The 19,407-nt window shown below is 36.4% G+C and overlaps 1 protein-coding gene across 1 annotated transcript in view; it reads left to right on the top strand.

The window, feature by feature from the left end:
* Nucleotides 1-19,407, top strand: part of LOC311075619 (SH3 and multiple ankyrin repeat domains protein 1) — a 68,633-nt gene that overhangs the window by 7,829 nt on the left and 41,397 nt on the right. Inside the window, exons 3-4 of the mRNA XM_084103142.1 lie at nt 8,747-8,811; nt 9,021-9,386. The gene's annotated coding sequence lies outside the window, so the exon portion shown is untranslated. The remainder of the gene's footprint in view (nt 1-8,746; nt 8,812-9,020; nt 9,387-19,407) is intronic.

The raw sequence follows: 19,407 nt of genomic DNA, 5'->3' as shown, positions 1-19,407 counted from the left end.
TACAGTAGATAGATAGATAGATAGATAGATAGATAGATAGATAGATGGATGAACAGTTGGGTAGACAAAGATAAGCAGACCATTGCAGGTTTTGAATTATGATTTTTAAAAACAAATGTTTATTTTAGATCTATGAGCTAAATATATGCCGGATTAAAGATGTAGACATATTTTGATGTATTCTATTGATTGATAATCAAATTTGTACATGAAAACAGTTGAGTGGGAAGCAGCGTTTTGGAAAGATGTTTACAATTTCAGAATTTTTGCATGTGCACAACTGACACCAGTGCAACAGCCGGGTTCTGGAAGTAAAAACTCAAGTCATTATCTCCATAAGAAAATTGATTTTGTATTGTTCAAAATCAATTCCCTCATGGAGATAATGAATGAAACTTTCTGTATAAACCTTTGTAAGAAAAAATAATGTGGCCGTCGAAGATCTCAAAAATGAAGTTTATTACAGCATAGCAGTGGCAAGGTACACAAAGCACCTTGGGTTCACCGGCGTCAGAATGAACCCAGAACATCCAAATCTCAAACCTTTTATCCTGTTACAGTTTACAACTCTTAATGTAAATGAAGTTGCTCTTATTGTAACAGCTGTGGTCCATATGTTAATGAAGTTGAGACACCCCATTGTCTGAGAAGATTCTCTGTGTCCCACACCCATTCCCATTCTACAATTGATTACCATTTGTTCAGGATGTGATCAACCCAAATGGTCAACTCTTAATGTAAATGAAATCAGAACAGCAAAAGTTTTAGGTGATACAATCTATCTGAAGTGATCACATCTGTGATCTTCTGTTAAAACAGAACGGTCAAATGTTTAAGGTGACAAGCTATTTGAAGTCCCTGTAATCAAGATGGTTGTTGGTTGCCCTCTGTGATACTATTTACATATTACTGAGATTGAATGTAATTGTCTCTATATGATAATTAAACTCTTTTAAGTGAAGGAACATTTTGATATATATATATATATTGGAGTGGAAGTTGTTGGGAATAGACCATAATTTCTTATAGACCCCCCTTTGATGCTCTTGGCCCAAAGTAGCATCACAACCACTCCCTTTTCGTAGATAACACCTCCCGAAACCTGGTGGGCAGGTGCCCCAGTGGTGGCGTAGCCCTGGCTTAGGTTGTTCCCTTATGGCCATCAGAGAATCTTACCCGTCTTCGGGATCTACGCCTCCTGCACACTGAGTTATGGCTCTACTTCACTTGAGCAAAATTATCATAGTTTGTGATAATGAAATGTAAATGAAATGAATTTTTTTTTTTTTTTTTTTATACAAGGTAACCAAGAACCATCATATCCACTTGGAACATTCAATATTGATCATGGAATTATCTATAATCTAACTATAATCTAATGTTTAAACATAGAACGTATACACCAATCTATAATCTAATGTTTAAACATAGAACACATAACATAATGCATTGGCAAATAATAAGAAAGATACATACACATACAGCCGTTTTAAAGGTTACATTCCAAATTAAACCAGAATAGGCCATATCTCCATCATGCATTTGTTTTGCAAAAATCTTGTCTTTCTTCAAGGCCTTGTTGGGTTCTCACAATGTCAGATTTGCAGTGATGTTCACATCAGTGATGTTAGCATATTGATTAGTTTTGATAACTCAAATAATCAACAATCAATAGACAATATACTGTAGTGTGTGTGTGTGTGTGTGTGTCATTTTGTGTCCATTTTCTCAGTGTGGACATCCTTTATCCACTTGTTTTTTTTTCCTCTATGTGGAGGAACTGCTGTCCGTAGTCTCTGAAATGGTTTGTTTCTGAAATCTCCTCTTGTTTCACTTCTCATTGTCCAATTATTATTATTTTTTTTCACTTGGAGCATTCTTCTAGAAGAAGCAGTCACTGGTGTTGTTCAAGTCTGTGCCTCTTCATCAGTTCCTTCCATCCCATGGTGGGTCTCAGGGTTTCTAGGTCTTTTATGCCTGGAGTTCTGGATCTTGCAGGTCTGGATATCTCTATTCTTTTCTTTTTCTTGAGAAAATCCCCTGGCTCCACTTCCTTCTCGTCCTTCAAACGACCAGATCTTTCTCCAGGAGGTTACACATTTCAGGCAAACATCTCGATGCTTATATCTGAAACTATAATCAAAAGAAGAGGTTGCCCCCCTTTCCCCCACAAGCATCTTTTCACATTCAAACATCAAAGTCACAGAAGTTTCATCTCAAAACATCAAACATCGGTAATGTTTTTTAAAAATATTTCTAAACATAATGTCATTAAAACATTTATTATAAATTACAACTACATATCAATGCTAATAAAACATGTTTCATAAATCATAAGAATCACCCCCCTTTTGATAGTAAACCTTTTCTACAATGTGTTACTATCATAAAACTAATTCTAATTTGTGGTCTTCTTTTTTCCAATAGACCTCCTGATCACTGTTCTGATATGGTTTTCTAACATTTTCTATTCCATCAAACAATCCCTGAGAACCGTGTTTAGCGATGTATTTAACAATCATTTCTTCCATTTTAAAGTTTTATCTGGCTTTACAGTAACTTGTGTATTCACAACGTCTGATTTAAATGACTATGCGATATCTAGATGCTTTAAGATATTCGTTATTCAATTTATTCACAGATTGTATGCAAGTCAACACAACCAGCACACTGAGCGAACCTTCTAAACTTAATCAAAGTCCCAGTCCTTAGGACCTTAAATTTTACACAAAATCGTTTAGGAAAAATAAATAAATAAATAACACTGTCACAGTACGTCGGACACAACCGCACTACGTCAGGGGTTTTTTTCTTCTTTTTTTTCTTTTTTTTTCTTAAAACAGCTTGATAATTCACAGTACTTCGAGCATAAACAATATATATATAAAAAAATTTAACACTGTCACAGTACGTCGGACACAACCACACTACGTCGGGTTTTTATGTTATTTTCTTAAAACAGCTTGCTTATCAGTACTTCGGGCATAAACAATATATATATAAAAAAATTTAACACTGTCACAGTACGTCGGACACAACCACACTACATCGGGTTTTTTATGTTTTTTTTTTTTTAAACAGCTTGCTTATCAGTACTGCATAAACAATATATATCAAAAAATTAACACTGTCACAGTACGTCGGACACGACCACACTATGTCGGGTTTTTATGTTATTTTCTTAAAACAGCTTGCTTATCAGTACTTCGGGTTCAAACAATATTTATGAATTTTAAAACAATGCCACAGTACGTCGGGCAAAACCACACTGCTTCGGGTTCTTTGTTTTAAACTTCACAAAGTCACGGCACATCAGACTCACTAGTCTAGCCTATGCTGTAACACACAATAGTTGTGAAATAATTCTGTGACCACACTGCGTCAGGTCTATTCAATTACTTTAGAATTTCCTCAGAATTATTACAACTTCACAATCGGTTTCAAGTACATTAGAAACAACCAATCTGAAATAACTCTGCCACCACACTACTTCGGGTTTATTCAATTACTTTAGAATCTTAACAGAATTATAAGAGACCAACACCAAGTTTCAGTTACTTTAGAAACTTTACACTTAAGCACTTTGTTTCAGTTACTTTAGAAACAACAATTCCAATACAAGTCTGCCACCACACTGCTTCGGGCTTATTCAGTTACGTTAGAATCTTAAACAAAGTTGTATGGAATAGGCTTAAAACTCCTCCTGCTAATACTGAATAAACCAAATTCGACCTCTTCTGTCCTTCATTTTTCTTTTCTAGATTTTTTTAAAACGAGGAATTCCTCGACAAAAACAGCTTAAATGAAAGGAAACAGCTTTTTCTTACCTTTTCCCTTTTTTGTTGGAAATCCGTCGATTCCTGGGTCTGGCTCGCCAATGTAAGAAAAAATGATGTGGACGTCGAAGATCTCAAAAATGAAGTTTATTACAGCATAGCAGTGGCAAGGTACACAAAGCACCTTGGGTTCACCGGCGTCAGAATGAACCCAGAGCATCCAAATCTCAAACCTTTTATCCTGTTACAGTTTACAACTCTTAATGTAAATGAAGTTGCTCTTATTGTAACAGCTGTGGTCCATATGTTAATGAAGTTGAGACACCCCATTGTCTGAGAAGATTCTCTGTGTCCCACACCCATTCCCATTCTACAATTGATTACCATTTGTTCAGGATGTGATCAACCCAAATGGTCAACTCTTAATGTAAATGAAATCAGAACAGCAAAAGTTTTAGGTGATACAATCTATCTGAAGTGATCACATCTGTGATCTTCTGTTAAAACAGAACGGTCAAATGTTTAAGGTGACAAGCTATTTGAAGTCCCTGTAATCAAGATGGTTGTTGGTTGCCCTCTGTGATACTATTTACTGATTACTGAGATTGAATGTAATTGTCTCTATATGATAATTAAACTCTTTTAAGTGAAGGAACATTTTGATATATATATATATTGGAGTGGAAGTTGTTGGGAATAGACCATAATTTCTTATACCTTTAAATACAGATCTCCTGTGAGCTATGATTAATCGATGATATTTGCTTCTGCTGAAGCCATCATCCTGCATTATTTCAGCCTATTTTTTAAAATAATTGTGTTTAACAAAACAACAAAAACAAAACAACTACATTACCCATGCTGCTGGACAGAAAATTACACCAATCAGAGAGTTGAAAAAAGCAACACACTCCAAAATAGCTTTGTAGCTCCACCCACTCTCATGAATGACGTAATCAAGTTGATCTCCCTACACTTTCAAAATACTGAAATGTTTATATATATATATACACACACATATATATACAGTATGTTGCAACATACACACACACACACATATATATATACACAGTATATATACAGTACTGTATATATATAATAAACTTAAAATATTTTGTTTTACACATAATCAACATTTGTAAATGAGTAGATTTATATTTCTCCATTATTTTTAATTTGATTATGCTGTTCGCAATCCTTCATGGGATTGTAGTTCTTTCCCTCAATAAAGTTAAGTACAGTCTTGTATTGTCTTTTTGTCCAATTTCCAAATACTTTTTTGCTTCAAAACAAAGTTTGTTGTGTTGTTTGTTGTGATTCACCTTGTTGCTGACTGGCTTGGTTCATGGCTTATAACGCTTTAACAAAGACTATTTTAAAATCCCTATGGGAACAATTAATGAATACTTCCGGAACCAGCGCTGCTGAAAAAGAGGGCACTGTTGCACTCTAATAGTGGGTGGTTGCCAGGGTGTTGCTATGTGGTTGACAAGTGATTGTTAACTGTCTCGTATGAAAACACTCTGTGTTCTTATGGCAGGAGTCGGGAACCTTTTTTGACCAAAGAGCTATTTTTTCATTTTTGGTTAATGCATTTTTCCAAAAGAGCCACAGTAAAAAAATTAAATAATAATATTATTATTAAAGACGTGCTTTTTTTTCAATAAAATTTCAACAGTAGTAATTATTAGGTAATAGACATAGACAACTAAAAATAAACAAATATTCAGCAAACAATAAATAAGTTGCAATATGAAATTAATTGTGCAGGGCTTTCACTGTGAGGTTGAGTTACCAGCTAATGAGCATAAATCCTATTCGTGTGCGTGTGTGAGAGAGTGAGAGAGAGAGAGAGAGAGAGAGAGAGAATGCACACAGTACTTACATCTACTGTGTTTTCTCTGAATACACGACTTGGCATTTTGATATATTTCTGTGTTTATTTGGCTGTTAAGACAAAGGCTACTATGCTTGTCCATGTTGCGCTCGAAGCGCGCACAGCATCCTCTCAGCAGAATTCAGTTCTCTTTCAAGACTTATGCTTTTAATATTTCTTTTCAATATAAAGCACATCCTGCTCTTTTCTTTCTCATTCATTCATGTTTTGTTAATAACTAAACAGAATCGTCATCTGAAATCTGCATGGATTATCAAAAATACGACACATTTATAGAACATAAATGGTCTCTGCAGCAAAAGTGAAAGTACCAGCGGGTGAGATGTTTCGAAATGCACCCGTTTCAATAAAAGGCTATATTTAAGTTTATATAGCCTACTTTTACATTTTCGCTGCTGTTCTAAAATGGTTTTCGCCATTACCTTAAACAAGCTGCTCTGCTTGACTCCCAGTGCAGGAGCTGTAGGTTACCAGAAACCAAAGTGCAGGGCTCCAAACAAAAAAATCTATCAAGGAGCCAATGGCTCCTATAGGGGAAAAAAACAGGCGCCAAATAATTTTTTTAAGAGCCACATAACAATGCACTTACATTTTAGTCACCCTGTTGTGTGCATGTCTCTCCTCTTCTTACAGTTTCAGCATTTTCATCTTGTGAATGTTCTGGGAACTGGAGCTTATTTGGTAACTGAATGTCACTTCCGACTTATGAACTATTTCATAAGTTCATATTTTGGCGCTTTCACTCAGTGAAACGTTCACGCAAAGCATCTAATTTCATGACGTTAACAAAACAAATGAAGCGATAGTCTTGGGGTGGGCGATATGGCAAAAAATATCATATCACGATTTTTTTCAGGAAAATCACAATTCACGATTTTATCACAATTCTTTTTATGTTGGTTTTACTATTTTGTGACTGAGCATTACAGCCAAACTAATGTCCATATTTTAAAAACAAAGCCTTAGGTAACAAAATGTAAAATAAAAAAGAATGGCAGAAAGGGGCGAAGATAAAAATGTAGTCATTATTTTCTTTGTTATTAAATATTAAGATCAAAGATAAACATTACACATACACAACTTAATATACAAATGAAATAAACAGTGCTTTATGTTTTCAGCTACAGTAGGTTTATTTAACAGTAGCATTGAAGAAAGTAATTAAATTAACAAATATGAAAATAAAACAAAACATAGACTTCACTGTATAAATAATAAATTGATACTTATTAAAGCTACTATTAAAGTTATCAGTCAAGAGCAGCGAGTAATTTTCTCTTTGCATTTTGTTGTTTCATTAACATTAAAAGGATAGTTCTCCTAAAAATTCAAATTGTCATAATTTACTCTCTCAAGTTGTTTTAAACTTGTTTTTCTTCTGTTGAAAATAAAAGTTATTTGGACGAATGTGGGTAACCAAACAGTTGATGTACCCCAGTGAAGTCAATGGGGACCAGCTACTGTTTGGTTACCCACATTCTTCAAATTATTAATATTAGAAAATATTAGAAGGAAATTAATACAGTTTTGGAACAACATTAGAGTGCGTAAATGAGATAATTTTTATTTTTGGGTGAACTATCCCTTTAAGGACAAGCGGCAGCGTGTTTACAATTGCTACTGTCTCTAAGAGCTGCGCGCGACACGTCTAATGTACACGCATTTGACAAGCCGATTTTCTCTCAATTTTCTCAAGTTTGCTTTCACTTTAGACATAACCGACTTTGTTTATGTAAACCTTGTGTGTATTTAACAGTATTAGCACAATAAGACTCAAAATATAACTTAGTCCAGTATCCAGGCGCTGGTAGACAGGCTTTTAGTGCATGTGAGCTTCACATGTACGCGCTGAGAAAGGCACATGTTAGAACAGCGCATCAGCACGCAAATTAAATGTTTAACCGACAAGGCATTAAAGCACATGCAAATTATTAACTTTTGTGAACTGCAGTGTCCCGTTCCGCTGCGTTAACATGTGAATATACGTCGCGTTGTTCAGTATGTTTTGACCGGGACAGAGGCGCCAGAACAGCAACTAGAGTGCAGGATTCTACGATATTTCTTCAAAAGCAGATCGTGGAGACATTTTAATCGTCCATGATGAAAAATCGTCATATCGCACACCCCTACGATAGGCTACTGGTTATAAAACATGCACGTAGGATGCAAATTTTACAATCAAAGGGAGTAAATTTGTATTGTCGCCAATGGCGACCTTGGCAGAAATTTCACTCGCAAATAAATATTTTTGGTCGCAAATGCGACCATTTTAGTCGCAGTTTGGAGCCCTGAAAGTGGTTAGGTAGTGATTGATTGCTGAGGTGAACAATTATTATCATAAACTTTTCATTAACTTCGGTAGGCTGTACAACAAGGGAATTGTAATTGGCTGCTTTTTCTGCAGAGAGCCGATCTCTGTTGATGTGTCTTCATTTTTTAATTGATCGTTTGTTGGTAAAGGGTGAGAGACCTTGCCATAGGTTCCCGCCCACTGTCTTATGGTCTGTAGATGTGGTTTGGGTCCCTCTTCAATGTGCATCTTTTTTCATCCTTTTTTCATCCATTTTTCATACTTTTTTCATCTTCTTCATCTTTTTTTATGGTCCAGCAGGTGAAAACAGTGTGTCTGATCAGTGCAACCAGTATAGTCATGTTTCTAAACGAATAACTCGTATGAAGCAGTTCTTTGCAGTGAATTCAAAACACACTGTACAACCGGTTATGCCAAAATGATTCGTGAATAAATGCGTCTTTTGAAACAGCACAAATTCTTCTTCTCTGGAGCAGTGTTAACTAAACTAAAACTAAACTATAAAACAAATTGAAAAACTTGAGCTTAAAAAATTTGCCTTGGCGATCATCACATCTCTGAGCACTAGTACTAGTGAAGCTCAACTAAAAGTAAATGCCACTAATAAGAAAGAATTGCCAAACAGGCCTGATTTAGAAGTGGAGAAAGTGCAGACAGGTTCTTCTGAAGCAGGTGATTTATTATTGGAACTGTCTGGTTTCTTTATTTATTCTGTCTATCTGATGAAAGCCAGTGCTTCTGTCTCACAGCTTTGTGTTTTAGGTGTTTTTTGAGTGCGAGACCTTATGGGTGAGAGACGCCGATTGATCTCAGCGTGATGAGGACAGGTGAGAATTTCTGCAGCCGTTCTCTTAATTCACCGCATGAACACGCGCAGTCAGGCTAATTTATCCTTTCATTTTTCAGTCCATGACCCACTTATGTTCAAGAGTGTGTGTGCGTGTCACAGTATGTTATTAGCTCAGAAAAAAGACTGCACATGCATATATGTCTTGCATTATACATGTGAAACCATGTTTTCCTGCGTGGGTTTCAGTGGTTTCCGCGTGTAACAGATGACTTCTTCCCACAAAGCCACAGAAGATCCGGATGAAACCCAAGCCTCAGATGCGAGCCAGTTTGATCTAGCATCCGAGAGGCCGTGTGTGTGTATGTGTGTGGAGAGCGAGGCTGGAGGGAGGAGTGTTTGAGTGCATGACAGCGGGATGAGAGAGATCTCAGAAGAGAGATTGTTCCAGTGCTGGAGGTGATCCTGCGTGGACGCAACGCCTGGATGTGCGTTTATTGCCGTTTTTATGACTGTTTGCTCTGGTTGTGTCTCTCTGGACCCTTCTCTGACCACATCTCTGGAGCAAAGCGGCTCTTCTGTGCTGGAATGAGGAAGCTCAGGCTGGACATTGAGGTATGATTTCCCACTTGGATAGTGCATCCGTTATGATGCTTAGAGAGAGCAGATATAATAGTGTTTACAGGAAAAACTAATGCATGCATGATGCATGTGACTACCGGGATGCTTAATAGAGGACTTTTGGACAGTTGTGCTGGTGTGCTTTGGCAGAACCGTGAACTGCAGTAGTTGCATATGCAGCACTTTTGACTTCAGTGTGTGTGTTTTGCTCTAAATTGCGCTGATAGTGAGTGGGTGATTATGTGTGTGTGTGTTGTTTTCCTGGTGTGAGAGGCCTGCTGAGAGCAAAGGTAGGTCACTGTACGCAGAGAGCATAATTATGCACTCAAACACTTATCTAGGAAATCTGTATAGCGAGAGAATCTGTGTGTGTTTAAACAGTTTGAGCGCAATTAGCTGTTCGATTTATCTGTGGTTTAAACGAGCACACGGTACATTGTGATCTTGAGCTGTGTACGAAGTGCATTCTTGCTGTGTACATGAATTATGTTCATGCTTAAAAAAAAAAAAAAAAAAGCAGGGACTGTCAAGATCCAAAAAGCACCAATTAAGTAGTTAATGGGCACTTTGCTATATTCCAAGTCACATGATAGGGTTGTGTGAGGAACAAACCCAAATTTAAGTGTTAATCAGTAATAATCTTTCAGCTCTTGTCTCTCTCTCTGGTCTGGTTCTGTCCCGTCAAGCATCATGACTTCAGAAGTCAAATGGAAGTTGTGCACAAGTTGTATGATCTTGTAAAGACATTTTTATGCTACTATTTTTATGGTCAAAATCTGGTTATCTTTCATTTTGAAAGGTCATCCTTCATTGTCATGTGGTCATAAAACAGCACATCTGTCTGTCCGTCTATCTATCTATCTATCTATCTATCTATCTATCTATTTATCTATCTATCTATCTATCTATCTATCTATCTATCTATCTATCTATCTATCTATCTATCTATCTATCTATCTATCTATCTATCTATCTCTAGCTAGGACTCTATCTAGCTATCGTTCATTTGTTAGTTAGTTTGTTCAATCTATCTATCGATCGATCGTTAGTTTGTTCAATCTATTGTTCTATCTATCTATCTATCTGTCGATCGATCGATCGTTAGTTAGTTTGTTCAATCTATCGTTTCTTCAATCTATCGTTAATTCTATCTATCTATCTATCTATCTATCTATCTATCTATCTATCGTTTGTTCATTCGTTCTGTCATTTGTTCATTCGTTCTGTCATTTGTTTGTTCGTTCTATTGTTTGTTTGTTCTTTCTATCGTTCGTTCGTTCTATTGTTCATTTTTTATCTTTTGTTTGTTTGTTCTATCTATCGTTTGATCGTTTGTTCTATCTATTATTTGTTCGTTCTATTGTTTGTTCATTCATTCTATCGTTTGTTTGTTCATTCTATCTATCGTTCATTCGTTTGTTCTATCTACATTGGTTTGTTTGTTCTATCTATTGTTTGTTTGTTGGTTCTATCTGTTGTTCGTTTGATTTATCTATCGTTCGTTAGTTCATTCATTCTATCTATCGTTCGTACTATAGTCCGTTCTATCTAGTTTCTCTTCATCTTTTTGATATTCTTGACCAGTGTTGCAGGGATTTTCTGTGCTTTCTGTATGAGAGCGGCATCATCAGTCTGTGACGTTTGTGGTGTGGACAGATTGTTGTGTTTTAGTGGAGTTTCTCTTGGTTTGGTGTTTTTTTTCTCTCCAGCTTTTACACTCGTTTTTTGCGTTCTGTCTCTCCTCGTCCCAGTTTTCTCTCGTACTCCTCCTCTCTTCTAGAGCGCTGACCTCCAGAATGTTGTTGAACGAGGTCACAGCTGTGGGTTTCCTCCTCGTTTGCTTCTGCTCATTATTTGGGCTGTTCACATGTGATTTCCTGTGTTAACATTACTCTGGGTTATCTTGCACCACTGTTCAGACATTAATATGGGTTAGTAATTAATTGCCAGTTTTGGGGTTTTACACTGTAGTTTCATAATCCCTGACTTAATATTATTATTATTTTATTATATATGTTTAAACATTGATTGAACAATTAATATATAACAAGCATGCAATAGTAGTTTTAAATCAAATTGTAAATTCATGTAGGCTACATTTTGGCATGTAAATCCACTCTAGTTATCTTTAGTTCTCTAAAATGTATTACAAAAAATTAGAAGGAAATGTGTAAACCGTTGTATTACAAAACCGTTATTTTTAACTGTTTTATGTTGCTGAAACTAAACAGTGCATACATATTTTATGTCATAAGCAATTATTCAGAAAGCATTAATGGTTTATGATTGGTCGTGTGTTGCTTGAATACTCTTTACTATCTGTTTCACACGTACTAGTGTGGTTTTTGTAGGACAACATGGTGTGTTAATTTTAGCAACTCTGGTCTCTTTAGTGCCTTTCTGTTCAGGTTGATAAATACTGTAACATGCTCCTGTATTTTTCTGATATGCATTCTCGCATCTGGATTGTTTTGACAAATTTAAAGTCTGACGCGGCAGGATATGTTTTATTTCCACTGAATTACTAGGCGTAAGATGATGGTTGATAACGATTCTGCAATGTCACACAGCTCTGTAAAGGGCTGTTTCTGAATGTGACGTGGTTTATATTAACAGACAGAGGTTTGCTTTAACTTTTAATAAGTTATCAGATGTATGATTAAATGTATGTATTTAAATGAAAATGGGATAAGTGGAAATATAAACTCCTTCTGTTTACCTCAAAGGTCTTTCTTTGCTATGTAAATTAGGATATAGTATTCAAAAGTTTGAGGTCAGTAAGATTTTTTTTAAAAGAAGAAATTAATACTTTTATTCAGCAAGGATGCATTACATTGATCAAAAGTGGCAGTTCAGACATTAATAATATCACAATAAATGTTTACCTATAATAATGCTGTTCTTTTGAACTTTCTATTCATCAAAGAACCCTGAAAAAAAAATGAATCACGATTTCCACTGAAATATGAAGCAGCACAACTGTTTTCAACATTGATAATAATAAGAAATGTTTCTTGTGCAGCAAATCATCATATTAGAATGATTTCTGAAGGATCATGTGACACTGAAGACTGGAGTAATGATGCTGAAAATCAGCTTTGATCACATGAATAAATTACATTTTACAATTCACAATATTACTGTTTTTACTGTAGATCAAGTAAATACAGTCTTGGTTAGCAGAAGAGACTTATTTCAAACTTTTGAATGGAAGTCTGTATTATTAGGCCATGGCCTGTATTTGAATATATTGGCTTAAAGCTTTGAGCAATTCACTGTTATTCACAACAAATCTCTTATGATCTTCAGGCCTCCCACGCAACACTTCTATCACCTGCAAACAAGTGTACAGAGCAGGGAACGCCTCTCATTTCACTCATTCATGATCCCTGGGGTTTTAAAACATCATTGCATCATGAACACCAGCAGGTTCATTATAGAAACCGGATGTGGTTTTGTGCTTTTCTCAATGGCACAGTCTCACTCTGAGTGCAGAAAAAACATTTTTAATTGTCCGTTATCTGCGCTGTCATTCTTTTCTAATGGAGCGATGGCCGGTGAGAGACACAAAGAGCGTGAGCGAGAGGAAGGGACCAATGCCGGACCTGGTTGCTCCACTTCTTTTTAACGGGTTATAAAAGTGGGACAGCCTGTTCCATGGCAGTTCTCCAATTAAAGTTTCTGGGGACCAATTCACTGGAAATATATCTATATTCACCCTGTCCTACATAGGAGGGGGTGGTGCGCTATGTATGTGAGAGAATGAAGTACAATACGATAGGAGGTGTGTGTAAAAGGGTTTCTTCTCGCAGAAACTGAGCGAGCTGAATGGACACTCGGACGTGATGGATTATGTGCAGAAATGCGAGTGGAAAAGCCTTGTAGTTGCTGTGTTTAGTTATTTATGTGACCCAATACTGGTTTTATTGGACTACTAACTACACTGCATTTGTTTCTCTGCGATATAGTACTGTTTAACAGGCCTTGTCTCGTGTCCGGTGTCCTGAAAGACTGGTTTCTGCAGTCTTTTTGCTGTTTTCATGACCTGGTCTCGTATCACCGCTCTTCCCACTTTGTCCTTGGGCTGCTGGTTTCTGTGTGGCGCCTGCATTACTCTCTCTGAATCGTCTCTAGAGAGTGAAATGAGGCCAGTGCTCTATTTTTCCCCACCTGCCCCAGTCAACTGCCAATTATACAGCAGAGAGCTAATCAGGCGAGGTAGAAACACTTCTCTGCATTCTCATTGGTCCTGTTTTATTAGCTGGTTAATATGAGGGGATTCATGCATGGATGCATGTGTAATTCTTAAGGCACGTTCACACCAAGGACAATAACTGAAACGATAACGGTAAAAATATAGTTCTATAAAATCTTTCTAAATGTAAAAGAGTCCAAAGCACAACTATAACGACAACGGCACAGAGGAACTATATCGTTGGAATCACTTTCAGAACAATTTTTTTCCAGCTGATGACCAATAAAAACATTGACAGCCAATCAGAATCCATTTTGCTTTAAAGGGCTCGAGCATTTAAAGCGACAGATGACATAAACTGCAGCGCATGCTTAGAATAATCAAAGTGTCCTTTTGAATGGCAATGTACATACATGCATATATCCATAAATACATGCATATATATATACATACATACATACATACATATACATATAAATGCTTACATCCATCCATCCATACATACATTGATACATATATGCATACATCTATACATGCATAGATCCATCCATCCATCCATCCATCCATACATACATACATACATACATACATCCCCAGACTCAATGGAAGCCTGTATTAGAAACTCAACTTGATATTGCCATCCATGTATTTTTATACATGGATTAAGCAATTGATTTGGAGGGTTTGTGAACGAGACCATCTGTGTCTCATTGGCTTGATTCATCCTTGAATTGGCACCCGTGTAACCAGTCAAGTCTCCTAATAGCCTGTTTTAAACAGTCGATATGATATTAGTCTCAATGTCAGACGCCACAGTCTCTTGCTCTTGATGTATATTGCATATAAAAGATGGGGGGGGGGCTTTCTTGATCAATCTGATTTTTTTTTTTTTTTTTACATCACTGGGTAGTGGGTTGATTCATTGGATGCTTTTGAGGATGAATTATCACTGGATTTGCCATAGTTTACCAAGGTTAGTGACATCAAGTCTTTGAAAGATATTCAGAGTATTGCTTATTTTGTGGTGTTTTTTGTGTAACCGTTCACATAAACTGCCAAGGCATAATTTACGGTTCCATTTCACAACAGTCTATTATTGTGGTGATCTATTTCAGATACATAAAAGCAATCTCTTTTACTAATTCATGCATTTTCTGGCTTTTCAAAGGATGAAGCATGTGGTGTGTTTATCATCTTTGATTACAGAGATATATTTACATAGCCAGAAACAATCAATTATATAAAGATTAATTAAACAGTCCAAAACCAAATTATTAAAAACCCAAATACAGTAATAATTAAGGCATTGGTAAAATCCTCATTGCATATAGAGGGGTCAAAACACTGGGCTGATTTATAAATAGTATTCCAGTAATACTGAGAGCTACTGCAGTATTTGCAGTGGGGGAATTTGCTCTTGATGAACCACAAACAGGTTCATTAAAGTAAATGACCATCTAAAGCTGTGAACAGTCACCATGAGCCATCAGTAATGAGGTGATGGAGATCTCTGGAGGTTTACAGGACAGTTTCTTAATGTGGACGTCACTGACGTCATTTCTGTCTACAGTATTTACTGTACAGATGACGGGCATTGAGGGAGAGGTGGAGATGTTTTGCATCGGTGGAGTTATGTTCTTTAACCTGTTAACCGTTGCCAGAGCGCGGACGCACTGAAGCGGTTTTATTTATATATAGTTCAAAGTTACTATCAGATTTAATGTTATACCTTGACAAACTATACATCATTAAAAAGATATAAGACTCAAGTTTCAGAATTTGACCACTATTGTATTCTGAGAAACTTATAGCGACAGTTATTTCTTAATTTGTGTCAGGAGTTATGAAATGAAAAAATTAGTCGATACCTTTGATATGAATTATGCGCGTCAGCCGCTTTCATTCATAAAAAAACTCCCGTGCCGTCGTCATGACAGCGATACACAAAACAACGTGCCTCAGGGCTTTAGCTCAAAAATGTGCAGATTTGGAGAAATATTGATATATTCTCATAGGTTTACATCAGATTTCTATAGACAGGAATAATATTTATTGAATTTATACCCAAATGCGTCGATGTAATCATTATGAGCGTTTGCATAACTCTGATACTGTGTTTTCAATTCATACCAATAGCCTGAGGGCGCCCTCGCCGCCCTGTGCACAGTATTAGTCCATATATAGAACATGAAGAAGAGCCATGATCATGTGACATTCCAGGAAGCCTCGAACACACACAAAGCTAACAAGAGATCGCGCTATAACTATGGCTGTAACATGCAGTTTTGAAGACAATAAACATGTTTGCTATGATATTTGAGTTACCTGTGTTTTTCAAGCCATGCCAGGTATTTCCATAATAATAGATTATATTTATAATGTAATGCTAATCTATATAGAATCGTTGTGCAGAACACTATCCAATAGTATATTTTCTGTCTGATTTTTTATCTGAAGCCAAATTAGATCACAAAAAATTATTTAAAATACTCGATTTGCTTTATAAAGTAAGTTTATAAGCACAAACATGGTTTTAATCTCATAAATTGTCGTGTATTGATGGTGTGCTAAGCTAACATGCTAGCTAGCCCTAGGTGCACCTGCCAGGCTGCCACCTAGAAGTTATATTTTTATTATTTTTTGAATGCTTACTGAAATGTTTCTTTATTCAAGAAATGCATTTGATACAGTTTAAAATGTAAGGGTGAACTTTAAGAAAAGAAATTAGTGACTGAAACCATATGAATAGCCTGTGAATAGCCAGTCGTTAGTAACTATAATGCAGACAAAAGAAATGCATATTTAGAGCCATAACCGGGCTGGAGAGGTGTGAATGTGTGCAGGGGGAGACTGAGACTGAATGGGGCTCGTTTGCACCACAAAACAATAAAGACAATATACTGGATAGATGGTTAGAAGATGACAATAAACATCAGTAGCATTTTAGCGTCAAATCAAAATAAAGTCACATGACATGGTCTTGAAAAACATTTCACTAAATACAGAGTTTTGGACTTATTATCTTAAGATTTTAAACATAAAATGTTTAGACATGTGGCATTAGCTGTAGTGCATTTCTAGATTGCTCCAGTGCCAACTTCAATTTTTTTTTCATGAGGATGTTTCATAAAAAATAATTTCTAATAACTTTACAAAACTTTGAAGCTATTTATAACAATTTTTGTCATTATGACAATAATTAATTCTACATTTACAATAAACTGCCAGGTGTCAGCTTTCAAATGAGATCATACTTGTGCTTTTAGTACAAAGGGTTCATGAACTGTATCTGTTTCAGTTTGGGTATGTCATTTCTTGGGATTTTTCAAAAGTGGGGTTGCAGCTTAACAGGTTAAGTATGTAAAATAAAGCAGAGACAAATTATGCTGACTGAAAGCTTCAGAGTCAGTGACCCTCTCTTGTGTGCAATTAAACAACAATATAATCAGCAGAAATGCATAGGGTGGATGCTTCACAGTTACAGGACAGTGACCCGAATTACATGCTGAATGCAACCAATGTAATCTGCAAGTCAAATCAATTTATTTGTATAGCACATTTCACAAAGACACTCATTTAGCACATGCTCAGTGAAGAAAAACAAGTTTAACTTCGTTAATTAAAAAACTTTTTTTTTTAAGTTTTTTTTTTTCTTGAATGTCCAGTTGTTTCCTTTATGGTGTGTTTGAATTTAAGTTTAAGATTAAAAAAGTGTTTCTGCATGACAGACCATATTACACATTTTTACAAACAATTGCAACACTCAAAAAATAAAAGCTGGTTAAATTTAATTTTTACCACTCAAAGTTTTTCTTTAAACGCTGTTTATTCCTGATGACTAAAATAATTTATTCCATATAAATGAGATACTTATTCAGTAATTTAATATTAAAGCACTTAAGTGTGCTCATTACTCACTTCATTATAAATATGCGTTTCTTACTATTTTTCTTTCCCATGTATCTTCTTTCAAAAGCGAACCACAATTATTCTGGTAGAGCAAAGGAGCTATGCATTGATTTTATTTTGATTATGTCTTTCCAGGCTCACAAATAGATGGTGAAGAGTTACAGTAACAAGCTAAGAACAATAACATCCTCTTGGATGCCACCAGCAGATAGAGATTCACAGAGAACAGCTAAATCATACTGTAATTTAGCCGAATTCAACTTTCAGTCTTCCGCAAATTGAATCCAGTCTGTTAGCCCTGGAGAGACAGCGGGATTTTGTTATTTTTAGAAGTAAAATGTGGAAATAGTCCCACACAGTGTCTTATCTTGCAGATCTTTATTAAATAAAAGGTTTCTAAAGATTTTTTTGACTAAAACAAGCTGTTATTTGCAGGCTTTACAGCGGTGTTGTTTCCAGGGAGTTGCTAAGGTGTTCAGAGTGGTTTATTACTGGTCTAAGTTAAAAGATATTCTGGTTTCTAGGTGGGGCTTTATATTGACTCAATCTGGAATTTATTTTAAAGGGTAACTCTCGCCAAAATGCAACCTAGGGTCTTTTTGTAAATCTACCTGAGGCAAACTTTCGTTTAAAAGCATAATTAGAATGGAAACGGCACTTTTAAGTCTGACCGTATTTTTCTGTTTTCGGTCAAATTGCCTTTTGAATGGGAGTGCTTGGGGCACTACAGTGATAGCATCAAAAATGGCTATTTTTAAAACACTAAGAAGGCTCGACACAACATGAAACTGTGCTGGAAGTATCACCAGGGGCTCTACACATGAACTCCAGCATTGAGAACATTGTTTGTGTACACAGAGTTTACTAAAAAGAAAGATTTTGAACAACTCACAGTAGCTGTGTCCACCGGTGTTTTGACAGTCAAAAGTAGTCGATCTCCGAATGCAACGTAACAGGGAGGAGAGTAAAGATGGAAAGCTCCTAAAGCTTAGTTCCATCAGAGCCCGTCTACGGAGAGCCTGCCCACTGCCTATTAAGTCCTATTAAGTCCTATGTACCGAATTTTGGTTGTAGTTCCACTAGAGTTCCACTGGGGGCGATCGCCCATGATTGCAAAATGAATGGGAGTCTATGGGGCTAGATGGCTAAATTTGTCTCTTTCACCCGATTGCCGTTGAGAAATCTCAGATTTGATTGTAGGTTTTGCAAGTTCAACATGGGTTATAGGTCGAAAGTTGAATGAACGAGTACTTATGTCCTTTCGATTTCTTACAGGTTAAGTTGTTGTTGCCCATAACACGCTAGCATTCTGCTAATGAACACTGATTGGTCAGTAAAGGACTGATTACGACCAGAGATACCGCTTGATGGCATCGTGGCATCCGAAGCGGGACCAGAAACAAACAAAACAAAAACTCTTCTAGCACGTGTGTTTGCCTGTGTCAGCTGTGTTGTGTGTTTACCTGTGTCAGCTCTGTTGTGTGTTTGCCTGTGTCAGCTGTGTTGTGTGTTTACCTGTGTCAGCTGTGTTGTGTGTTTGCCTGTGTCAGCTGTGTTGTGTGTTTACCTGTGTCAGCTGTGTTGTCGATGCCTTGAGAGAAAAGAAAGTGCAGAGCGCGAAAGCACCAGAGTGACTGAAGGATTGCCGCAAAGCAGTAGCTCTGGTCGTACGATGTGTATGACGTCATTGACACTTTAAAAGACTTTTTAAAGCAAATAAGTGACTCTAAAAAATCTAACTCCCAGGAATGTGTAATTTCTTTGCATCTCCTTCGAATACAATATTCAAATTACTAGACAAAAAATTATATCCTGAGAAAAGTGGATTTTGATGGCTGTAGCGCCATAGACCTCCATTCATTCTGCACTCGTCCTGTGAGCGCCCTCATATGGAATCAGAGTGGAACTGCA

Source organism: Abramis brama, assembly GCF_963993115.1.
Source record: "Abramis brama genome assembly, chromosome: 24".
NCBI classification, from domain to species: domain Eukaryota; kingdom Metazoa; phylum Chordata; class Actinopteri; order Cypriniformes; family Leuciscidae; genus Abramis; species Abramis brama.
This window is presented reverse-complemented; position numbering and strand designations above follow the sequence as displayed.